The 26826-nt window shown below is 38.7% G+C and overlaps 1 long non-coding RNA gene across 1 annotated transcript; it reads left to right on the top strand.

The window, feature by feature from the left end:
* On the top strand, positions 1-25355 carry LOC140481576 (uncharacterized). The gene is made up of 4 exons (XR_011961560.1): positions 1-3866; positions 6032-6786; positions 11666-11784; positions 23715-25355. It is a non-coding gene; the product is annotated as an uncharacterized lncRNA (long non-coding RNA).
* The last annotated feature ends 1471 nt before the right edge of the window (positions 25356-26826 follow it).

Below are 26826 nucleotides of genomic sequence, written 5' to 3'. Positions count from 1 at the left end.
GAAACATCTGGAAATAAACTTTCCAGCTCAGCGAGCAAACCTACATCCAGAACCTGAACCTGAGCTACAAATCTTCTCAAAACTCCCTAAAATCTTGATTGCAGAGATTACTTATGAAGTTCATGTTGGATAGGTGGGTAACAGGGTAGCTCCTTAGAATTGTTGAACAGAGAGCTGTCTGGTAGTGGCAGTTACCTGTCATTAATCAGCTGAAAATAGCTGGCTCAATTGGTAATAATTGCTATAGCAGGAAGCTGAACTAGCTAGTGACTCATCAGTGATTATGTAAGAGACAGTCTTCTCCTATCATTAATGGCAAAGAGGTCATACACAGAAGATCTGTATTAACAATTTAATTTAAAATAATAATTTGCATGTCAATGGACTGAATGATACTTTGGAGCAGGAAAATTGACATTTCGGGCAAAAGCCCTTCATCAGGAAAGGGCTTATGCCCGGTACGTCGATTCTCCTGCTCCTCGGATGCTGCCTGACCTGCTGTGCTTTTCCAGCACCACACTCTTGACTCTAATCTTCAGCATCTGCAGTCCTCACTTTTGCCTGAATGATACTTTGAATAATTAATAATTGTATTGTAAAGAATTAATTCACCAATACAACTACAAGAAGAGAATGATGATGTTCTTTATATTTTGAGGATATTAACGGCCCTTCTAACTCTTACTTGTTGAACATTCCTCAAACAGGTTGTATTTATTTTTCAATGAAAAATAATTTTGACTTAATTAAACAAGTGAGGAACTAAATTATGCTCTTTTTAATTTTGCTTAGTTGTTCAACAGTTTCTGTAAGAAAAGTACACAGCTAGGTTAAAAGTACTGTTGCTGGTTGAGTTGTTTTATGACTCAACCTAACGTAATTTTAGGCTAATGCTCAAAGACAGCTATGTTTTAAAACGTTTAATTTTGTAACCAAGTATGTAAGATGCCAATGAGTATAAACTTATATGTATATATCTAAATATATAACTTTGGAATTAGGTTCTGGACTGAGTTTTGCAATCTTTGATCTTCATTGATGCATCATTTGAGATGTTAGTTAATCACGAGGAGGTGACACTAAATATTCTAGACAGATACATTAGTTGTTCGGTATTGTCACCTTATCTTGGTAATGATTTATGGATTCTTAAATTTATTGCGAAAATCTGTTAAAAAAAAACATGCTTTTATAAAATTATTGGTGTGTTAAAGAATGAATGAAGTGGCAGAGAAGATCAAGACACCAAATTAACTATTATTTCTTAAAAAAAGTCATAAATGAGGCAGAGCATTTATGTATTTAGTCAATTCAAGATTGATCACAAACTGTTAATACACTCTTCATATATTAATAAGCCAATTAGAGATCAGGATCATTCTGAGTTATTGCCAATGAGGGGGAAATAAGGAATTATGCATTCAGAGATCTTGGGTTTAAAAAGAAAGCTGCAAAGCTTAAACTTTTTTGTCATAGAGGACGGGTACCTATATTGCATTCAATTCCGGTTGCCAAATTACAGGAAGGATGTGGAGGCTTTGCAGAGGTTGCAGAAGAGGTTTACCAGGATGCTGCCTGGATTTGAAGATATGAGCTTTCAGGAGATGCTAGAAAAAGCTTGGGTTGTTTTCCATGGAGAGGTGGAGGCTGAGAGGAGACTTGATAGAAGTCTATAAAATAATGAGATACAAAGAGAGGGTTGATAGTCAGAATTTTTTTTCCCAGAGTTGAAATTTCGAACACGGGGGGCACGAGAGGGAATAGGTCAACAGAAATGTGAAGGGCAGGTTTTCTACTCAGAGCATGGTAGGAACGTGGAACACGCAGCCAGAGTGGTGGTGGAGGCAGATATATTACATGGGCATTTAAGAGACTTTTAGATTAGCACATGGGCATGTAAGCAATGGAAGGTTGTGGACAAAGGGCAGGCAGAAAGGATGAGTTTAATTTGGTGTCATGTTTGGCGCAACATTGAGAGCCGAAGGGCCCATTACTGTGCTGTACAGTTCTTTGTTCTGTATTCTACATATGAATGTATGTCACTTCTAGCATATATAAATCAGCTCTGTGCACCAATCAACCCCACCACCCCGTGGACAAACATTTCAAATCCCCCTCCCACTTTGTCAAGGACATGCAGGTCCTGGGCCTCCTCCATGCTACTCCCTCACGACTCGATGCCTGGAGGAAGAACGCCTCATCTTCCACCTCAGGACCCTTCAACCCCAGGGCATCAATGTGGACTTCACCAGTTTCCTCATTTCCCCTCCCCCCACCTAACCCCAGGTCCAACCTTCCAGCTCGGCACTGTCCTCATGACCTGTCCCTCCTGTCAATCTTCCTTCCCACCTATCCGCTCCACCCTTCTCTCCGACCTATCACCTTTACCCCCACCTCTACTCACCTATTGCACCGTCAGCTACCTTCTCCCCAGCCCCACCCCCTCCCATTTATCTCTCCACCCCTCTCAATCCCAGCCTCATTCCTGATGAAGGGCTTTTGCCCAAAACGTCAATTTTTCCTGCTCCTCGGATGCTGCCTGACCTGCTGTGCTTTTCCAGCACCACTCTAATCTTGACTCTGTTATGAGATAAATTCATTGTCTCAAAGTAGTTATTAATCTAGCTATTAGCATGCTTAGTGTTGTTCAACATGTTCTACCCAATTGCTGAATCATATTGAACAGAAGGTTTGTTTTGGGCTTTCACAGCGCAGTTTGGTTGAATAAACTGCTGTGTTATACATATTACAAACAAATGAAAGTACTTGTTGCCAAAGGGCTTGGCAATATGGTTTACATATCTGAAATTGCACTGATCCTGGAAGTAATAAACAATTGTGTACAGAACATCATCCTAGTTAATGAATTCATAAACACCAATGTATTTTATCATTTTATCAATCAACATCACTATCATTAAGTGATTAAGTTTTTCTTACTTTCAGTTTCTTAAATATTACAAATCTGGCAATTTTCATTGTTTGAACATACCCGATAAAGTTTCTCAACAATAGAGCATAGTAGATGCCTCAAGCTCTTACCATAATATTACGCAGGCAGAGCTGAAATGTTCAGTACTGGAAGGTCAAAGAGTATTTTCCGTTCACATGGATACCAATATGATGCCAGTAGTAGTTTATAATCCTTAATCTGTTACCATAGGAACAGTGGATGCCTGATATACCGAGAAAAAACAGTTTAGAAAGAGCAAATATATCAGGGGATAACAGTTCCTTATTTTAGTTTTCACCTTAATAGTTTGAACAAATTTAAAGTAACATAAGCCAGCTTTATATTACTATTAAAATGCTCTCAAATCAATATTGATGAAATATGTTCAGTGATCATGTGTGTTATTGCTGACTACATCTTTGAAACATGTGAGAAAATTAATCTTTCACGAAACACCTAAGCAGTTCTCTTCCAACTGGTTCCTACCATGCAATATCTCTCCCATCAATTAAAATCAGCAATATGATCCTCTAAAATATAACTTGTTTTTCTTGGAAAAGCCTCCTCACAATGAAGGCAGACATAGATTACAGAATTCATCCAACATCCAGTTCAGACTTCAGTCAATTGGTTCTCATTAATAAGACTAGCTCATTGTCTGTATTGTTTCCTGAGTACCAGTGATCCCTTTGTTCCTTTTGCTTTAGAGACCTGGACAACCTACAAGAGGTACCTCAAAGTTGTGAAGAACTACAAATGCCATTTTAAATTAGGAAATGGAAAGGAGAGAGGAACTCAGGAATATTGTAAACACCAGAAAATCAGTCGATAAACTATTGGAACATGTGAGTCAGCATGTGTCAGAGACCCTAGCGGACTTCATTCTCAGATCTTAAAGGAGCTGGCTAATTAGGTAATTGCTGTATTGGTTTTAATTTTCCAACATTCTCTAAATTGGAGCATGGTCCATTAGATTGGAATATAGCAAATGTAAACCTTACATTCAAAAAAGGATGGAAATATAAAGCACAAAACTCCAGGCTAGTTTGCTTGACATGTATCATAAGAAAAATGTTTGAAGCTATTAGTTGTTATAGCAAAGCACTGAGATAAATTCAAGGTCATTGTGCAGAATCAACATGATTTTATGAAAGGGAAATCACATGTCACCACATTTCTGAAATTCTTTGAGGAAATAACAAATATTTTGGATAAAGGAGAATGTACTTCCTGAGATAAAATGCTACATTAAAGGTTGTAGACAAGCAGGAGGCTGAAAGGACACAGCATCAGGAGGTGAAGGAGTCAACATTTCAGGGATAACCTGAAAACGGGTTATAGCTGAAACATTGACTTCTCAACCTCCTGACGCTGTGTTCTTCCAGCATCCTGCTTGTCTGTTTTGGATTCCAGCATCTGCAGTTTTTGTTTGTCTCAAATGCACTTTAAAGATTTTAACAGAAAATAAGACTTCATGGTATAAGGGATTGTGCATTGGCATTGGTTGAAATTTGGCTGGCTAACAGGAAGCAGAGAGTAGACATAGGTTCACATAGTGTAAAAAGTGCTATGCCACTGTGCTGGTACCTTAATCGTTTGCAATGTATATGAATTATTTGGATGGAAGGAAATTTGTTGATGGCACAAAGTTATATAAGAGAATAAATTATGAAGAGGACATAAAGAGGCTCCAAAAATATTTATGGACTAAGCGAGTGGGTAAAGGTCTGGCAAATAGAGTATAATTTTGGAAAATGTAAAATTGTGTATTTGGTAGGAAGAATAAAAATGAAACATGGTGAGAGATTTGCAGAAATTTGAGATGCATAGTGATCCACGTAGCCTAATGCATAAATTGCAAAAGGCTAATTTGCAGGTACAGTTTATAATTAGGAATGCCAATAGTATGTTATAGTTATTGTAGAGGAGAGTTGAATATAAATGTAGGGAGGATTTATTCTTGTTATGTGACCGTATCTGGAGTATTTTACACAGTATTGGTTACTTTATTCAAAGAATGACATAAATGTTGGAGATAATTTCGAGAATTTTTACTATCCTAATACCTGGAATTAATAAGTTGGCTAATGAGGAAAGATTGAAAAGGCTAGGCTTTTGTTCCTTAGGGTTTTGAACAGTAAGAGCCAAGATTACAGTGGTGCTGGAAAAGCACAGCAGGTTGTGCAGCATCTGAGTAGCAGGAAAATCGATGTTTCGGGCAAAAGTCCTTCATCAGGAATGAGGCTGGGATCCTCAGGGGTGGAGAGATAAATGGGAGTGGCATGAGGCTGGGGAGAAGGTGGCTGAGAGTGCAATATGTGGATGGAGGTGGGGGTAAAGGTGATAGGTCAGAGAGGAGGGTGGCACAGATGGGTGGGAAGGAAGATTGACTGATGGGACAGGTCATGAGGACTGTGCTGAGCTGGAAGGTTGGAACTGGGGTAAGGTGGGGGGAGGAATCATGAGGAAACTGGTGAAGTGAACCAGAGCTGGACTTCACCAGTTTCCTCACTTCCCCTCCCTCCACCTTACCCCAGTTCCAACCTTCCAGCTCAGCACAGTCCTCATGACCTGTCCCACCTTCCTTCCCACCTATCCACTTCACTCTCCTCTCTGGCCTATCACCTTTACCCTCACCTCCATCCATCTACTGCACTTTCAGCTACCTTCTTCGCAGCTCCACCCCCCCCCCCCTCCCATTTATCTCTCCACCCCCAAGGATCCTGGCTTCATTCCTGATGAAGGGCTTTTACCTGAAACGTCAATTTCCCTGCTACTCAGATGCTGCTGTGCTTTTCCAGCACCACTCTAATCTTGACACTAGTCTCCAGCATCTTCAGCAGCCACTTCTACCTTTAGAACAGTATAAGGCAATATTCAAACATATCAGCATAAGGAACCACTCAGAACTTTGAATCTGCTCAACCATTCAATAAGACCATGACTATTCTGATTTTAACCTTACATGTTGAAAGTGGGTGCAGTAACAACACCCTCACCCCACCCCCTATCTAGACACTCACCTCCCACTCACTCACCCCTCATAGTCTGACCTGGATTTTGTACTACTTTCTGCAGAAATACGTGCACTCCTAACCAAGATCACGAGATAAGAGAGTAGCAACACAGAGGCAGCTTTATGCATCAGATGTGAGAAGATCAAGTCAATTATGACTAGACAGCAACAAGGCCCACTCATCTGTATTGGGCAACAAAATATTGAGGCTGTTGACCACTTCACTTAACTCAGTGGCAGCATCACTGGGGTCAATGATGTTGAGATCAATGTCTATACAAGAATTAGAAAAGCAACATTGGTATTCCTGCAACTCCAGTTGGTATGACCGCTCAGCAACATCAACATGGCCAAGATGTTATGATATTTCATGTCCATAGTACACCAACAACAACCTATACCAATGGGACATGGAATATAAGAAAAAGTGCCACTTCAGCTGAACATCTTTCACCAGCATTGCTTGTGTAACATCCTGGGTATCACATGGATATACAGTTTCACCAACAAAGAAATGCCACAAGATATTGGTCAAAAGCACACATGAGATGTTACTACAGAGAGAGACAATTGATACAGGAAAGCCATCTCCTTTGCCTCTCACTCATACACCTCACCACAATGACATTAGAATGAAGATTACCAGGTGGAAACAGAGATGTGATGGTTAAAGATGACCAGATAAAGTTTATTTAAGGAGGACCTTCAAGAGTATGATACCATCTGATCTGGAACAAAAGAGTTTGTAATGGACTGGAGTCAGTGCTAGAGACTTGCTGCGTGTTATTCTACATGGGACCAGAAGAATTAAGTATAAGTAAGTAAGCTTCTCATTTAATTTAAAAATTAATATAAGGACGTTGTAATGCTTTAAGCCTACCAACTATACACTTTCTATGCCATAAACAGTAATTTCTAGAATCTAGATGATCACTTATGCAGAAAGTGTATTGTAGTAGCATTTCACACAGTCACTTTCTTTATAGCTGTTGGTGTGGAAGGATACCTTTAACTCTGTCAAGGGTTCAAACTGACTGAAGTCAATGGAGAGGACCTTCAGGCTGGAATCCAGATATATAACATACAGTTTATGTTGAAATTCACATCCCACTTAATTGTATATCATGTAAATTACGAACAGCTATTCAAAAGCTATAGCAATAATTTCACACATGGATTAATTTGTCACAATTATAACTTTTCATTCTGCCATGCACTTTAAATGAATTGTTAGTATAAGAGAAGAATGAAATCAATATGTGAAGAAGAGTAAAAACTATTACATTGATTTATCACTTTCAAAAGTGCGGTATTTCAGTCAGTTCATGAATTAACAGAGTATTTCCTTTTAAAGAAGCTTTGCCATAAGCATCGGGTATTTTTCTAAATGGAACACGGCAGCTATGTCAAACAAACCACTCAGCTTAGAATTTGACAAGATTAATAATCAAACACCAAATAGAAAGAAAAATGTATTTTTTAATCATATACTTGATGCAATATATACTAAGATACAAAATAAAATGTAGGAATTATGGAAGGGCTCTATAAGTAGAATTACAGAATCCCTACAGTGTGGGAGCAGGCAATTCGGCCCATTGAGTTCACTCTGACTATTCAAAGAATATCCTACTGCTCAATCCCTGTAATCCTCCATTTTCTATGTCTAACCCTCCTAGTTAGCAAGTCCCGAGACACTACGGGCAATTTATCTTGGCCAATTCAGGTAACCTGTACATTTTTGGACTGTGGGAGGAAACCAGAACACCCAGAGGAAACCCACGCAGACACATGGGGAACGTGCAAACTCAACATAGACAGTCGCCCGAGGCTGGAATTGAAGTCAGGGTCCCTGGTGCTGTGAGGCAGCAGTGCTAACCACTGAGCCACTGTGCCACGCCCAAGCATAAATTATTGAACTAAAACGTTGTACACTACAGGGTCATGTCCCTGTCTGAGTTCAAGTCCAACCCCAACACTTGATGACCAAAGAAATTACATAAATATATATAATGTAACTAAGCAGGTTGAGTATTAAACAGCACATCCTTCCAACACACACCAATGGCACGTAGTAAGAGTGGGATTCCTGGTCAGCTATATGATGGAAAGATAGTTGTAATCTCTACCTCATTATCCATAGTTTCAGTATGAAATTTGCCTGAAAAAGTACAAATTATCACAGCAAGTACTCTGTGGCTGACCTAGAACACACCACCACTGCCAAAACTTCCTGCCAGGGATATGTTGAAACTTAACTCATAACACATTTCTCCCTGTGAATATAACTTGGGCTTTAATTGAAATTTAGATGACATTTCTGCTGATATCATGTAGACTGAGCATAAAAATACTTAAATCAGCAACTCTGTATACTTCTTTCTAAAATACCTCACACCTATTGCTTTAATATCAGCATCTTTGATAAAATTAACAGTTGCTGTCCTTCTAAATTGATCTTGAAAAGGTGGTGGTCGTCCTTCTTGAATCTTTGCAGTACTTGATGTAGGTGCACTCATAGTACTGTTCGGAAGGGAATTGAAGGATTTTGATTCAGTGACAGTGAAGAGATAGTGACTTTGTTTTAAGCCAGGATGCTGTGTGGCTTGTATTAAAACTTGCAGGTTTGGTGTTCTGTATCTGCTACCCTTGTCATTCTCGGTGGGAAAAGTCAGAGATTTGGAAGGCATTGCCAAAGAATTTACAGTGATTTGTTGCAGGGCTTCCTATAGATAATACACACAATTTTGTCTTCCAAAATCCACATACAACATCTGTATTCATTTTGTTTTTGTTCCCTACTCTTAGTTCCACATATCTGTCCTCTCCAACTCAATGTTTATCTTCTTGTCCTACCTGTACACTATATATTCCTGTAAAACCATTTCTGACATGACATGTGCTATGTCAAATTGTTTACAGCCACTGCCCAAGTAGAAATTTGAAGAATATTAAGTTCAATACTTTGCAGTTGATAATTTTCACTGCTCCTGAATGAGAAATGATTCTGCAGGTAGTCCTATTGATTTATTTGAAAGTGTAATTTTCCAATGATAAATTACATATGTGATCTGTTTCTATTTGACAGCACTAAAATACTGATACTTCTCAACATCGCCATCTAGGAGGGAGAACAAGCTGTTGCGAAAGCCTGCAGTTCTACAGGCTGTGAGATAAATTGACCTGTTCCAATAAGTTGTCAGTTGATCACGCTGTCAGACAATCGCAACTTGTCAGATGTGTATGAAGCTGACTGTATTTAATGTCCATCTGTAGCATAAAATCGATAGTTAAAACCAATTGTTATTTTCTGGGTGGTCTATAAGAACTTTTACCACTTTGCAAGTAAGTAGATAACTGGAATATTGCCGTGTACCCTAGTTATCAGCTCCATCCTTCTCACTGACGACTGTCCCACCCTAAATCAACCAGTTTTCAAAAACCTGGGCTTATCTTTGACTAAGACCTGAATTTCTAGACCAAATCCACCCCACTTTTATTGTCATAACATTGTGTTATTTTGCCTGAGTCTCAGCTGAAACTTTCACTCATGTCCTTGAGTCATACAGCATAGAAACAGGTCCTTTGGCCCAACTCGTCCATGCTGACCATGTTTCCTAAACTGAACTAGTCCCATTTGCCTGCATTTGGCCCATATCCCTCAAAACCTTTTCCATCCATGGACTTGTACAAATGTCTTTTAAATGTTGTAAATGTACCCACCTCTATCACTTTCTCTGACAGTTCATTCCGCATATGCATCACCCTCTGTGTGAAAATGTTGCCCCTCAGGTCCCTTTTAAATCTTTTCCTTCTCACCTTCAACCTACGGCTTATAGTTTTGGATTCCCCTATGCTGGGGATAGGATCCTAGCTATTTATCTTATTCCACTTGAGACTTGACTATTCCAAAGCACCATGTTCTTGAGTTTCTCTAAATGTCTATTGTCAATGTCTTAAGTGTCATTTACCAATGTGCCCCTGTGCAAATTGACCTACGCTGGATTTATCTTCAACAATACCCCAAATTCAAAACAGTTATTCTTGTTTTCAAGTCCCTCTATACCTTGTAACCCTGTACTCACTGACAGTGCCACCAACCATTGAACTTCCTGCGTTCACCTATTGTGGCCTTTTGAGCATCTCTGAGTTGAATATCTCCACAATTGGTGACTGAGTCTTCAATTGTCAAAGACATAAGTTGGAAATTCCCTCTCTAAACCTTTTAAAATCACCACCTCTTATCCGTTCATTAAAATGTTCCTTTAAAACCTGTTCTTTACCGACCCGATTATTGTTCCATTCTGTTTTATTCTGCTTCTGTGGAATGTCTTGGGATGTTTTATTTCATAAAACATGTTTTGTTTTTGTCGAACTTAGTGGCAAGTGTGACATTCGAAATTCAATTTAGTCAGGTTCAAATCATGAACCCAGTTCTGCACAGTTTTTATATCTGACAGCCTGTTATTTAGCTAGTTGTTGGGACAGGGCTGGAGGGTGAGTGGTGACAGCAAGCAAGCAGGTAGGAACTGGCAGGAAATAGGTTTCATATGAATATTTCTGGGATATGTCATTTTTCTTGCTTTATGAAGTTAGCAGCGGATAAACGTAAGCACTTTGGGAGGCAATGAAGCTTCCACTGTAAGGGAATTAGGAGGTCACATTGTAACTGTACAGAACACATTTAGGCCACTTTAGGAATGCTGCATTTAATTCTGGTCTCCCTGCTGTGGAAAAGATGTTGTGAAACTTGAAAGGATTCAGAAAAGGTTTACAAGAATGTTGCCAGACTTAGAGACTTTGAGTTATAGGGAGAAGTTGAATAGACTGGGGCTATTTTCCTTGGAGCATTGGAGACTGGGGCTGTGACCTTACAGAAGTTTATAAAATTGTGAAGAGCACAGGTAGGGTGAATAGTCAAGGTCTTTTTCCTAGTCTGGAGTAGGCCAAAACTAGAGGGCATAGGTTTAGGTTGAGAGGGAAAAGATTTAAAAGGGACCTGAGGGGCAGAGAATGGTGTGTGTATGGAAAGAGCTGCCAGAGGAGGTGGAGGATGATAATACAATTACAACATTTAAAAGTCATCTGGATGGGCCAATGAATAGGAAATGCTGGCAAATGGGATGGGATTAGTTTAGGATAGGTAGCCGGCATAGATGAGTGGGACTGAAGGGTCTGCTTCCTTTCTCTATGATTCTGTATGACAAACATATTCCATCAGTTGAATTTAATACAGCATTTTAAGAATTGTATGATAATGATGAACAAGAAAAGACCAGTCAGTCCATCAATCCTATCCCACATTACTCGTAAGCTAGAGCATCATGTCCAAACATCTTCTATGTCCCTTTAACCCTCACACGCCTTCCCATCAGCCATAACCACGTCGTTTCCTAGGAGAAGCAAAAAATGTCACCGAAAACTGAGGAAGAAAATGTCCTGTGGAAAATAACTCTCCAATCCCCGAGATGACTGAGGCAGTTTAGGGAATTCCATTGATGTGAATGGATCTCCTTGTTCTCATCAGCTGCCTTTGCTTGGGATGCAAAATTCATGTCAGTAAGACCCGAAAAGAGAGGAAAGCATGTGCAACAAGAATGCTTTTGTAAAAGAACAGTGGGCCATTTTTGCCCATTTGTTTCTTCTGTGCACATATCGTAATTCTTTCAAAGATAACACAGATTTTGTTTTCACAGGCTGGCGTAATATTGAATGGAAGGAAGGGAATGACAACAACAAGCAGATGGCTCTTTGTTTTGCCTTCTGCAAATTATCTTCAGTCTCTAGTCTCTGAAGGCTAAGGGAAAAAGAAAATGTAAGTCCATGTTTCCTGGTGATAATAAGGGCACCTTTATTTGGGTCAAGTGGCTTCTTCGTTCTTACTAATGGTAGACTGTTTCCAGATTTTATTGGACACTAACTGCGTCTAAATTATTTGGCAATCTCCAAATGGGAGGTGCATGATTTCCCTGTGGCTCGGATGGCGAGATTGTTTTTACACCCTTTGATGAATTGTTTCCAGAACCACCATTTCCGTTCCTCTCCCAGTGCTTTGTTTCACTAATTTGTTTTCAAATGTAAACAATTGAATTCAGAGCCACTTCTTAGTTCAGTAGTTTTTATCTTAGTGGCAGGAGGGCACAGTGGGATGATGGGTCGTGTGTGTGTGTGTGTTGGGGGGGGGGGTTGGCAGTTGGAGTCAGTGGGTGCTCCTATGGGGAGGGTAGTGGGATCAAATGCAGAACAATGTTGGTTATGTTCCAGTTACAGAAAACTCTGGTTAAATCGCAGCTGGATTATTACATTGTGCTGATATTGGAAAAGTTAAATTGTGAGAAATGTTTTGAAAGAGAAGGTACCTATACAGAAGTCTCTTCTTTCCAGTTTCTCCATTCTTGGTTTCCACAATGGAAATTACAATGGGTAAAGTTGCAAAATTGGCTGCCGAATCATTATCTTCTGTTTTGCAATGCCTGGGAGAGTTAACTTTGTCACCATTCTGTTACTTGATGTTGTCATAATAAATTAATACATCTCTTTTTAATGCTCCTAAATGGAATTAGACTCCAATTAACTTTATAATATTGCACAAACTTATCCACTTTGTAAATAGTAGTCCGTACCAGGAAGATAAATAGTCTTCCATGATTTAAACTGAGGATCCAGCACTATATCTCTTTTAACAATATTTCACAGTGGGACATCTCTGTTCATAGCACGGCCCTATGATTAACTCTTTCTGTATGCCAGTTCAAGTACTGGCATTGTGTCAACTGCAGTTCATTCTGTTCAGCAATATAACAGTCTTCACTATTCATCTGGGCTTTCTTCTTCTTCCAGACCTTTTACTCCCCTTCCTGAACCATATGTAGCTTTATAAGAATATTCGTCACCTACCTTATTTCTTTATCTAAGTTGTAGGAATCTTAATTCACTTATCAGCTCTCCCACTATCCAATTTCATTTTTTATACTCTTGGTGTTCACGTAAATACATCATTCAAATGAAAAATCAAAGAATTGGATTCTGGGAATCTGAAACAAAAGCAGAAATTGCAGGAGAAACTCAAAACATCTAACAACATCTGTGGAGAGAAAGCAGAGTTAACATTTCTGATCCAGTGAGATGGGGAAACTCCGCTTTCTCTCCACAGATGCTGCCAAATCTGCCCAATTTCTCCAGCAATTCCTGTTTTTATTTCAATCCCTCATCTGGCTTCTAAATGGTTAATCACTCGGTTACTTTACTTTCTCTGCAAAACTAAATCTGTTGGTTTATAATCATTTAATTGTGGTAAAAGATAGTGTCAAAAGTAGATGCTGCAACTTTAAGACAGTTATCAGCAAATTTAGTAGGAAATTAAGGAGAAAAATCTTTATAAAGAGAATGAAGAACCTGGAATTCACTGAGGTGAACAGAATAGATGTAGTTAGGGCGAAGCTTGATCACCACATGAGAAAAAAAAGAAGATAAATATATGTTAATAGGGTGCAAAGAAGGGGATATATCAAAGTCAGCATTGATCTGGTGAATAAAGTACGTTCTGTGTTATGAATATGAATCAATTTTAGCCATCTATTCCATGAAATAAAACAGTTACATTTTTTGTCATTGTAACAAAACTAATGAGTAGAATTAATTCAAAGATACAACCTCATGTAAATATTCTGAGTGATATATTAAATGTTGATTTGTTATGGACATATCAATGTTGTACTTTGGCAGATCAAGGACAATTAAAAGTGAAATGATGAATGCCTGGACCTATTAGATAAGAAGTTTCCATAGGGATGTATATTTTGACTTTAACTAGCATCGCCAGCATTGCTCAGTTAATCTGTCTGCACAGCAGAAACATCCCTTCTCTAGACCCTTGTGATCTCCTATCTCCTATTACCCAGCTTTTGCTCTTGCTTTCTGTTACTGGATCCCACTGTCTCACAGTTATTATTGTTCCATTTGACACTTGCTAATCTTTTGAGAGCTGCAAATGCTAAAGCTGAGGCTTTATAGATCAAACCCAGAATATGCTACAATGCCTCCCCCTCAGCTTTAAGGATGAAATAATATGTACCCATTACTGCAATCAAGAAATATGTTTCAGTCATAAAAATGATAATTGCTATTTCCCATTTGACACCTTGTAATAATTATGCTGTACTGGAATTAATCCCAACCACAGCTAATGGATAGTTTTTTTTCAAATAGGCAATCACAAGAAATGGTTTGTTTTTGTGAAGCGATTTTTGTATTAGACTTGACTTTGCAGTTTTAGTCATTCCAATTTATATATATCTCGCTCTTAGCCACTGCAAACAGGTTTGTTTTTTACTTTCGATGTATTATAATTCAAGCATATTTTTAGTCAATAAAACAAAAAAAAACATTTTGTAGACTAGAGGAAGTGAATGCTTCTAAAGGGTCCCTGCTGTGTAAATAAATACCTAGACCTTCTGCTAACAAAATACAAACATTTATAATGCATAAATATTCATGCAGTTGAGTTTTTCCTGGTGTGTATCCTTGTATAATTGTATATATTTTTCTGCAACTAAACTTATCATAAAGCTGCACAGTACACTCTTATAACAGAGCTGAGAATATAGTTTGCGAAAATTTTGGTCACGTGAAAAACTATAATGTTTAATCATGTATTCTTATGTTATAATTTTAAACATATCCACTAAAATGCAGTCTAATCGTCATTGCTATAACGTTTAATCATGTATTCTTAGGTTTTAATTTTAAAGATAGTCCTCTAAAATGCAGTCTAATCATCATTGCATGTAGACATTGAATACTTTTGAGAACTGCAAATCCCAAAGCTAAGGCTTTACAGATCAATCCAAGAATGTGCCTTTCTAACAGCTTCAAGCATTAAATAATTTGTACGTATTATTGCAATCAAGAAACATGCTTTTGCTTTACTGTTACTGTTTAATTATATTCCAGTTATAGTTCATGCTTTAGTTTCTACCAGATTTGACTATTTTGCTGCTCTTAGTGCAGTGACTCACATACCAGCCTCTGTACTTCTGAGTTCATCCAAACCTTTGCTGCCTGTGTTCGAGCTCACATCACATCCTATTCATCCATGTACTAATTTCTTGCTGAGCTACACTAGCTCCACATCTGTCCTAACAATGTTAAAACTTCTTGAGTTCAAATATCTTCAGGAACCTGGTTCTGCTCTTTTTCTGGAAACTTTTCCATACCTAAAACCCTCTTAAATCTATGCATTCCTAAAATTTTAGGCCCCAGGACATATAGTACTTTTGGCTGCCTTGTTCCTAATTTCTGGAATTCCTTTCCTAAACCTCTCTGCCACTTTGAATCTCTCTCCTCTCTAAGTCATACCTTAAAATATAATTCTTTGACCAAGTTGGGGTCACCTGTCTTAATATTTCCTTTTTTTTGATGTTTGATAACATTTCTGTGAAGCACCTTGGGATGTTTGACTAAGTTAAAGACTTTACATTCATGCAGGTTGTTGTTGATGCATGGTTGTCATCACAAGCCAGCATAATGTTTATCCTCTGCCATTTCCCCATTGCTGTGAAATAAACATATCACAATGTTAAGTAAAGTCATTTAAAATCAAAGCGTCCTTTCAACAATGTTTTAATTACTGCCAGCTAGCCTCCTGAGTGACAAAGATCTCTTATCAGTGCAGCATCTTACTTTTTTTGTTTTTAGTTATTGCTGTAATTTTTCTTAAGAGTAAAACTTTTAATTTAATGACTGTCCCTCTGCCTCTTTTTATAATGTCTGTTTGGCTTTTACTCTCTTGTTGTATATTTTTGAATCGAAGACGGATTATTTAACTAAATAGTGAGTCCATATGAAAGTCGAGGTTATGCAAAACAAATACCATTCATTTAACAAAAAAGGAACTGCACAGAACTAAATTATCACAATTACATCCAGTAATCTCTCTTCATAATATTCTGTATTTCTATTTTTGTTGCTGAAGTGGACAGCTCACTTTTTTTCTATATTACACTCAATTTCTGCTACTCACTTAACCTATGTGTACCCTTTGCAGATTTGTTGTATCCACCTTATAACCTGCTTTCCTCGTTATCTCTGTAGCACCAGCATTGGATTAGATCCCTTCATCCAAAATATTAATAGTTGAAGTTCCAGCACCTATCCTTTGGTCCTTACCAGTTACAGTTTGCCAACCTGAAAATAATAACCTGACTAATTTCTTCCAGTTCTGCTTCCTGAAATTTATCCTGTCCTCTGACCATGCTAAAATATTTTCCCAATAGCACGAGGTTCTTACTGAGTCATTTTCATTTCGTGTGGCCCCTTGTTGATTGTGTTTTGAAAACAAATACACAAACACCCATTGGTGCCTCTTGTTTGCACCCTGTATGATACTTTCTCATGTAATTCTGAAAAAAAGTTGTCTAACATAATTTCCCTTTCAGAAAATGGTGTTGGCTGTGCGTGGTTGTATTATGATTTTCTAAATTTCCTGCTACTAACAATAATGGATTCTAATATATTCTCAATGTGGTAAACCCAAAACACTTCATAGTTCTAAATTATTAAAATATTAAGACATTATGTATCTTAACACCATGACTGTATGATTATTTTTCATTAAAAAATTGCTGAAAAGTAACTTCCAATGTATTATGTTCATTAATTATCCCTAACTTTCTTGTATGTCAGTAAAATGGCACAGTTTAGTCTATGTAAGTTCTTGAGAATGTTGCAAAGTGTCAAGTAGGATTTATGTCCATTGGTTGACTATGGGTTTGGTTTTAAATTGTGGAATGGAAGTCCTGTCAGTATTCAAGATATGTGGCTGTGCCAGTTCATGGCAACAGAGTCACTTGTCACATTGAATAATTAGAAGTAGAATAGCAAATGCTTCTCTAAGATGTATTGGAGGCCGAAAAAAGTGGCGAAACAGACGTGATTTAAAAAGTGGTTCTAACCCTGTCATGGAATGGACATTGGATTGATTAAAGTTTTTCTAGAGTGATTGGGCCACCTTCAGACCAAGCAGACATAGGTTGACCTGTTGAGTCAAACAGAGTGTAATGTCTCTGACAGCCCATGAGTGTCATGTAAAGTGTCAAGTGCTGTATATGTAATAGTCTCTACCTTCAGATTGAATGGCTACAGATACTACTGGGAGATGGTTCTATGCTAAGACTTTTATTTAAATAGACTGAAGGACATTTAATAAAAGGTAAAGTTATCATTAGACTCATGATCTTGAGCTGAAACATGTGTTGCTGGAAAAGCGCAGCAGGTCAGGCAGCATTCAAGGAGCAGGAGAATCGACGTTTTAGGCGTAAGCCCTTCTTCAGGAATGAGGAGGGAGTGCCAAGCAGGTTAAGATAAAAGGTAGGGAGGAGGGACTTGGGGGAGAGGCGTTGGGAATGCAATCGGTATAAGAAGGTTAAGGTGAGGGTGATAAGGTGAGGGTGAGAGGGGGTGGGGGTGGAGAGGTCAAGAAGAAGATTGCAGGTCAAGAAGGCAATGCTGAGTCCGAGGGTTGGGACTGAGATAAGGTGGGGGGAGGGGAAATGAGGAAGCTGGAGCAATCTGCATTCATCCCTTGTGGCTGGAGGGTTACTAGGCGGAAGATGAGGCGCTCTTCCTCCAGGCGTCGTGTTGCCATGGTCTGGCGATGGAGGAGACCAAGGACCTGCATGTCCTTGGCAGAGTGGGAGGGGGAGTCAAAGTGTTCAGCCACAGGGCAGTTGGGTTGGTTGGTGCGGGTATCCCAGAGGTGTTCTCTGAAACGTTCTATAAGTACGCGGCCTGTCTCCCCAATGTAGAGGAGGCCACATCATGTGCAGCGAATGCAGTGAAGCTCTTGATCTTGACCAAGGACATAAGCTCCCCAAAAGCTCATTGCCATTAAAATTGCATTTGGACAGAACAAAATATTTTTACAATGTAATGAACATAAGCAGAAGAAACCATAACTTCTAAGAACATTTTTCAGCAAATGTTCAAGAGACAAAAAATTTGGAGCTTTGAGATTTAACTCAAGTTGTAGTCCCTTGATTTCTTGTTGGAGTCTCACCTCAAGTTCACCTCCAAACTGCATAGAAATTGGCTTCTGTTAGTTTAATCTCAGTACATCTGCAGTTGCCAGATACTTTTTTCACGTGACAAATTTCCATCTCCAATACCCAGACTCCACTTTCAGTGTGAAAGAGTTTATTGAAATTACACCAATAGAAGGAAGCCTCTAGGGGCCCAGAAGTTTCTTCCTTGAACAAAGGAAACATATAAACTCCTATATATTTGTTGTCAGTCCACCGTCGACTATTACAAACCCATCCTATTACATGTACATCCTATCAGTTTAATCGTGTGACTGCATGGTCAATATTGGACAACTCCAGGTCTTCCCATGATCTCACTATGTTTACCAGATATCCTTATCACCTAACCTTGAACTTATTCAACCACATTCTAGTAATGCTGACTTCGGCATCTCTTAATCAATCCTCCCAGTTAGCAGGAAGGGGCTTCCCCCTACTGCCCAAGGCTGTCTGTCCATAGGAATTAAGTTAAATTCCCATGGTTCTAGTTAACACAAAATGGCTGCCCATGGTTCTTATTTGACATGAAAATAGCTGAAGAAGATTGTTAACTGAAATAGTAATTTACACAGTCATAATTGTGGCCTTCATACTCATCGTAACCAGATAAGATTGTAATGTTTGGAATGAGCCAGACATTTATTTTTATTATTATTTGCATTCAGAACTGCAGTAACCTGACAGGTGTATATAATATGTAGTGACAATTACCCTAAAGGGTTTTAATTATTGTAGATTTTTCTTCTAATTTTAATAAATAACAAACTTTAAGCCAGCTGGTAAAAGGGACCTTTACCAAGGCTATTCAAGGTATCAAGACAGTTTTTGATTCTGCAGGAATTCAATTAAATCCCTTGATGTAGAATACATTAAAGCTGCTGTTACGTACATATATGAATATACAGGTGTGCATATATGTGATTGCAGTCACTGAAAGGGTCTGATCTAATGTAAGTCTAGCTTTTCCACTTCTATCCTATTTTATAGAACAAACTTTAAATTAGCTTGCACAAAAGCCTTCTATCAGTGTTTCCCTTATCAAAAATTTCTCAGTGTAAACAATGACTACATTTTGCTTCTTTTTAATAAGACCCTATTGAGAGATTTCCCGAAGGCATTTCATTATCTTTGGAATAACCCTTCAGAGGCCAGCGTTCCATTACCAATCATCCCTTATTTACAAATGAATAGCCTTTGACAATAGCACTGCCTCTCACTGAGTCAGGCATCCAGGGATCAATGTCCCTGACAGTCATTCTTTTATATAAGCCAGAGTTCTCTGATTGGACCAGCTTAACAGCCCCAATCAGGGAACTCATATTCTATGATGTCCAGCTGGCTCATTCCAAACATTACAATCTTATCTGGTTACGATGAGTATGAAGGCCACAATTATGACTGTGTAAATTACTATTTCAGTTAACAATCTTCTTCAGCTATTTTCACGTCAAATAAGAACCATGGGCAGCCATTTTGTGTTAACTAGAACCATGGGAAGCTGTAACACTTATAAGTGTTCCCATAACCGTGGGAAGAATTATAGTGTCAATAATGAGGTAAATATTTAATTCTAGGTAGGAATGTAAAGTGGCTATTAAACTGTCAGAATGACAATTTCCTTATTTAGATTTATTCCTCACAGTTTTAAATTCGTTTTTGCCTTAATAATCCCTACTTTGGTCAGGGCCAGCAAGGATAAAGGTCCTTCAAATGAACCTATTGCCACTGTTACCAGCAATTTTTGTTGTTGTCTTTCTAGGATCTGTTTGTTTTCTTTCCTAATAGACCTACTGGCCATTATTCCCCAAGTCAGAACCAATGTTAGTTGTACTCTTATAACATGAGGTATTATCCTGATATAGGAGAGTGTTTTAACATTCATCTTTTTGTTTTAACATTTCTGTTCCTGAAATTTCTGTTTTATGTCCTCTTCAAGATGCATAGTTTCTTTTGGTTTTCATGCAGAGGGTGGTGCGTGTATGGAATGAGCTGCCAGAAGAAGTGTTGGAGGCTGATACAATTATAACATTTAAAAGGCATCTGGATGGGTATTTGAATAGGAACGGTTTAGAGGGATGTGGGCCGAGTGCTGACAAATGGGACTAGCTTAATTTAGGATATCTGGTTGGCATCGACGGGTTGGACTGAAGGGTCTGTTTCTGTGCCAATATCGAAATTAAACTCCATCTGCCACTCCTCATCCACTTGACCCATTGATCAACATCCCACTGTAATATGAGGTAACCTTTTTTGCTGTCCAAGACATCTACAATTTTGGTGTTATCTGCAAATTTACTAACTACATTTCCGATGTCACATCCAAATCAGTTATATAAATGATGAAAAGCAGTAGACCCAGCACCGAGCCTTGTGGCACTCCACTGGTCACAGGCCTCCAGTCTGAAAATCAACCATCCACTACCACCATCTATCTTCTACCTTCAAGCCAGTTCTGCATCCAAATGGCTAGTTCTTCCTGTATTCCATGAGATCTAACCTTGTTAACCATTCTCCCAGGAGGAACCTTGTTAAATGTCTAATGATCACATCTACTGCTCTGCCCTCATCAATCCACTTTGTTACAAAAAACTTAATCAAGTTCAGGAGACATGACCTCCCATGCACAAAGCCATGTTGACTATCCCGAATCAGTCCTTGCCTTTCCAAATACATGTAAATCCTGTCCCTCACGATTCCCTCCAACACCATGCCACCACCGATGTCAGGCTCACCGGTCTATACTTCCCTGGCCTTTCCTTAGCACCTTTCTGAAATAGTGGCACCACATTAGCCACCCTCCAGTCTTCCAGCACTTCAACTTTGACTACTGATGATACAAATATCTCAGCAGGCAGCCCATCAATCACTTCCCTCGCTTCCCACAAAGTTCTAGGGTACACCTGATCAGGGCCTGGGGATTTATCCACTTTCATGCATTTCAAAATCTGTCAAAATTAGCCTTCCTCCAATTTAGAATTTCAACTTTCAGGTCTCGTCTATCCTTTCCCATCATTCTTTTAAAACTAACAGAATTATGGTCGCTGGCCTCAAAATGCTCCTCAACTGACACCTCAGTCACCTGCCCTGCCTTATTTCCCAAAAGTAGGTCAAGCTTTGCACCTTCTCTTGTAGGTACATCCACATTCTCACTCAAAAACTTTTCTTGTACACACTTAACAAATTTTTCTCCATCTAAACCCTGAGTACTATGGCAGTCCCAGTCTATGTTTGGAAAATATAATCCCCTACTATAATCACTCTATTATTCTTACAGATAACTGAGATCTCTTTACTAATCTGTTTCTAAATTTCCTGCTGACTCTTAGGGAGTCTATAATACAATCACAATAAGGTGATCATCCTTTTCTTATTAGTATAGGAGCTGGGAGATCATGTTGCAGCTGTACAAGACATTGGTTAGGCCACTTTTGGTATATTGCGTGCAAGTCTGGTCTCCTTCCTATCGGAAGGATGTTGTGAAACTTGAAAAGTTCAGAAAAGATTTACAAGGATGTTGCCAAGGTTGGAGGATTTGAACTATAGGGAGAGGCTGAGTAGGCTGGGGCTGTTTTTCCTGGAGCGTCGGAGACTGAGGGGTGACCTTATTGAGATTTGTAAAATCATGAAGGGCATAGATGGGATAAACAGACAAGGTCTTTTCTCTGGGGTGGGGAAGTCCAGAACTAGGAGGAATAGGCTCAGGGTGAGAGAGGAAAGATTTAAAAGGACCTAAGGGGCAATATTTTCATGCAGAGGATGGTGTGTGTATGGAGAAAGTGGTGGAGCCTGGCACAATCACACCATTTAAAAGGCATCTAAATGGGTGTATGAATAGGAAGGATTTAGAGGTATATGGGCCAAGTGCTGGGAAATGGGCCTAGATTAGGTTGGGATATCTGGTCAGCAATGGATGAGATGGACTGAAGGGTCTGTTATCATGCTGTACATCTCTATGACTCTACGGTTTAACTTGACTGTCTGACCTATCCAATGTCTAGTTCTCTCCCAATTACTCATTTAAATGTGGGATAAGGACTGCTTCTACTTCCTCATAGTCCATGAGGTAGTTGAGGTAGTTGTTGGGCATGTTGAATATCTGGACAACTTTGTGTGTTTGTTGTACGATATGCATCAAACAAACCTGGCCTATAGTAACTGGCATTCTGGATTAGTGGTGCTGGAAGAGCACAGCAGTTCAGGCAGCATCCGAGGAGCAGTAAAATTGACATTTCGGGCAAAAGCCCTTCATCAGGAATAAAAGCTTTGTCAAAGAATTATAACACTAGATGTAAGCTTTACATTAGAGCTGATCTTACAGACTTCATAGCAATTGGCAGAAATTAACATTCTCTCTGATCTTCCATAATCAGATTTGTAAGGAATATAAACTGCACAACAGAATATAGTAACTGGCAGGCAAGGGAGTGAAACCAAAACTGAGGAGTGTGATGATGTCGTGTAAGCTTCAAAGTTTGTATGATATTCTTTTGGTCAATGCACTGTACTGTCCCTCCCTCTTCCCTTTATACTGATTAGGTGAAGTGTTTATTGGGGGTGGGTGTTGAACGTATGAATGATTTCCAGAACACATACTTTATTGTGGCTGAATTATATTTGTCTCGGTCTCTCTGTCCTTAGTTAGTTTACCAGCTGCAATGCTATTTATCAAGTCAGATCCCTTCCCCCTTTTGGATTTGGTTGAGATTGTCTTATCTGGTCTACTTTCCATAACCTACCTGCACACACAATTGTCCTTCTCGAACCTTTTTGGTATCACCTTGTTCCCTGACAATCAGATACTTGCTTGTTTTAACATGGTTTTCCATCACCACCCTATTTGATTGTGGTTCCATTGCCATCCATCTCAAACCAGTCTGATGCCTTTTGGTTTCCTGAGCTTCGGCTATGAGGTCTTTCATAGGTTCTCTGAGCTCTTTTCCATCTATCCGTTTAGGCAATCCATCAAATATCCACTGCCTGGTTTTCATTTCTCCTCCTTTTGATCTATACCTCCTAATTTACTTTTGGGAATCCTCATGTCTCAGTCCTAACTTAATTGGCAAAGTTCCCATTAAATGAGACACTTGCCTATCACTCATAACTTTTTAACTTCTGTTGTGCAGTTTATATTCCTTACAAATCTGATTATGGAAGATCAGAGAGAATGTTAATTTCTACCAATTGCTATGAAGTCTGTAAGATCAGCTCTAATGTAAAGCTTACATCTAGTGTTATAATTCTTTGACAAAGCTGACAAGCTTGGGAGCAGCTTCTCTCTCACTCAACTTTAGAAGGTCAAATAAACACAGTCTCTCTCAGTCTTACAGCTGAAATTATAACTTTTTCTATTTACATGCTCTAAATTAGTTTAAAACAGAAATTTAGTTTTCAAATGGACTTTACTGTCTTCAGATACCTTTCATTGAAGTCTTCCTGACTAAATAATATAACACACATATCAAAATTCCATTGGTAAGGAAGCAAATTAATCATTTTTACAACTATGAATAGTTAATAATAATAGCTTTATGAAAAATGATTTAGCTTTACACATTAAGGAAAACGTATCCAAGCATTCATTTGGAAAGCTTGAGTACATGACATCAGGAAGTTCAGGAAACTAAGATAAGTCTTCAGTTTTATAACAGGGTATCCTTTCTTTCAGATGCGATGCCCTACAGTGTGGAAACAGGCCTTCGGCCCAACCAGTCCACACCGACCCTCTGAAGAGTAACCCACCCAGATCCTCTGACTAATGCACCTAACACTATGAGCAATTTAGCATGGCCAATTCACCTAACCTGCACATCTTTGGACTGTGGGAGGAAACCGGACCACCCAGAGGAAACCCACGCAGACACTGGGAGAACATGCAAACTCCACACAGACAGATGCCCGAGGCTGGAATCGAACCTAAGACCCTGATGCTGTGAGGCAGCAGTGCTAACCACTGAGCTACCATGCTACAGTATCATACTTTAGCATAATGTCCAATTGTAGCAAGCTGTCCAGGTGCATAACAGCCTGATATGGCAAATGCTCTGCCCAGGACCATAAGAAACTATAGGAGATAGTGGACACAGCCCAGACCATCACAAAAAAAACAACCTTCCATTCACGGACTCCATTTACTTGGCTCGCTGCCGCGGAAAGACTGTCAACTTTATTAAGGACCCATCGCAGCCCAGTAATGATCCCTTACAACTCGTTCCATCAGGCAGAAGATACAGAAGCTTGAACACATGCACCAGCAGGTTCAGGATCAGCTTCTTCCAGGTTGTTATTAGACTGATGAATGGAATCTCTAACCTCAAATAATGCTGACCTTGCTAATGTTGCTCTCACCTAGTGCATGCCCTGTGCAGTGTAACTTATATGCTTCTGTCTAAGTCTTTCTGATCTGTATACCCTTGTTAACAATGATCTGCCTGTATTACTTGTAAACAAAGTTTTCACCCTACTTCAGTCCATGTGACCATAAATAAGTCAAATAAAATCTAATCAAGTCATGTTTGCTGATTAGTTTAAAAAACTTCTGAAAATTGACATTTCAGAAGGAAAAGTCACTATTATGGCTCAACAGATGAGAATTAAGCTGCCGCATATCTTTTGAGGTTTGATAGATTTGATATAATTGGCATTGAGATTGGAGAGGTATTAGTAGTCTTAGAAACTTGAAAGTGGATAAATCCCAGGCCCCAGATGAGCTATATATCAGGTTGCTGTGGGAGACACAGGGAGAGACTGCAGAGATTCTGGTCACAGGAGGGGCAGAGGACTGGAACACAGCTAAAATTGTACCATAATGAAAGACTGGTTAAGATAAACCAGAAAACTTGAGAAATGTTAAGAATCCATTCCTCAGGGTAACTTAAGACACAAGAAGGAAAACATTATTCCCACATTCGTAACAGATCAAGGGTAAACAAACAGAACTGCTATGAATTCAAGTGGTAAATTTATTGACCTGAGTCGTGTTTAATTGTTTAAACTGTTAATTGGGTACAGTTAGTTGCTGTTGTCTTTGCACAACTTGAGAACCATCTGTTCCGAAGAAGGCTCATTGGACTCAAAGTATTAACTTTGCTTTCTCTTGGTAGATGTTGCCAGATCTGCTGAGCTTTCCAGCAATTTGTGTTTCTGTTTCTGAATTCCAGCATCCATAGCTATTTTTTTTGAGAGTCGTTTTGTGTTATTGAATTATAAAAATATGCATGTTTTGGAAACAAAGTTTGAATTGTTATTTATTTTCCAAGTGGGCAACTGGTGCAATGATACTGATCCAAAATGTGTCATACTACTTGAAACTGAGCATAAATAATAGATTTTATACATTTTTTAAAACCATGCCAATAGTTTTGAGTATGCCTGGTCCCTTCACAAGATCTCAATCATTCTGTCTCAGCACAGCATGATGAACTAATAGAGTAAGAATGACATAAGTTCTATTTGATCATAATCCAAGATGATTTGGAAGGGAAACATATACTTTAGAAAGGCATGCAGCAAAACTGTAGTAATCAGAAAGTAGTGCTAAAGGGAGTTGGACTATGCAGAGCCCCAGTACCGTGAAACAGAGATGCTTTAAAGCTTGCATCTTTCATGAACTCTCTGTTCTGAAGCATCAAAAGCTTAAATGTGTATCTCAAATTAATATCCATGTCATTAACTGAATTATGATATATGAAAAACTGAACTATGGAGTAAGTTTTCAACATAATCATGTGCAAAAGATACGTTTACACACATTCATACAGCCATTTTCTGAATGGAGCCAAATGTTCACAACTTGGACACAAGTGGCATTTTAAAGTTTGCCATAAACAAACATGTTTAAAATTGCATTAAAATAAATCTTTGCTTTTTTTCGCAATATTTTTGTTGCTCAATGATTTAACTTCAAAATTAACTTATGAGCGAAAGTTCTTAAAATCATTTTTTCTGATCTTTCAGTTGTAAACAAGAGAGCAAATGATCATCACAAACCAAAAACAGAAGTTGCTGGAAAAGCTCAGCATGTCTGGCAGCATATGAGAATGGAAATCGGAGTTAACATTTAGGGTCTGGTGACCCTTGTTGTGAGGAAGAGTCACCGAACCCGTAACGTTGAGTCTGATTTCTCTTAAAGATGCTGCCAGCCCAGTTAAGCTTTTCCAACAACTTCGGCTTTGGTTTCTGATTTACAGCACCTGCAGTTCTTTCAGTTTTTATTGAACAAATGACCATGGTCAAGTTAGGCTGTAAAGTAGTCAACTGGATTTGAATAGAAACTGCCTCTGTTTACCTTATTTTATATATTTGTCTACAATTTATGAAAGAGTACTGGTCATTTTCAAAATTTATTAATAATTGACTGCTCTATTCATTTAAACAAGGCATCTAAAAACTGCAAATGTAGCTAAGCATGTTTTGCAGAATATCATTAAAAATAGCCAGAGGTCAAATGTACTTTCAGCATTTCACATTAACAATTACATTTCACAAAACAATTCCCAATATTTATTAAAGAGTGACTTTTACAATTTAACTATAAATGACCATCCAGTGAACCTAGCAAGCTCTGACAGTGTTCAGTCTAGCATTCAGTTATTGATTGTTGAAGTGTTGAAGGCTGTTTTTTGTTGAGTTGACTGGGTCTAACAAGTCCCCTATTGGCTTCAAACAATTGGCTTTAGGATTTAATGCTGAAATAGCGTGTGGGGAAGCTGTTCATCTTTAATTGGTGGCAGGTAAGGAATGGAAATCAGATTCTGAAAATTTTAATCTGATTCAGTCTG

Source organism: Chiloscyllium punctatum, chromosome 9 (genome assembly GCF_047496795.1).
Source record: "Chiloscyllium punctatum isolate Juve2018m chromosome 9, sChiPun1.3, whole genome shotgun sequence".
Classification (NCBI taxonomy): Eukaryota; Metazoa; Chordata; class Chondrichthyes; order Orectolobiformes; family Hemiscylliidae; genus Chiloscyllium; species Chiloscyllium punctatum.
This window is presented reverse-complemented; position numbering and strand designations above follow the sequence as displayed.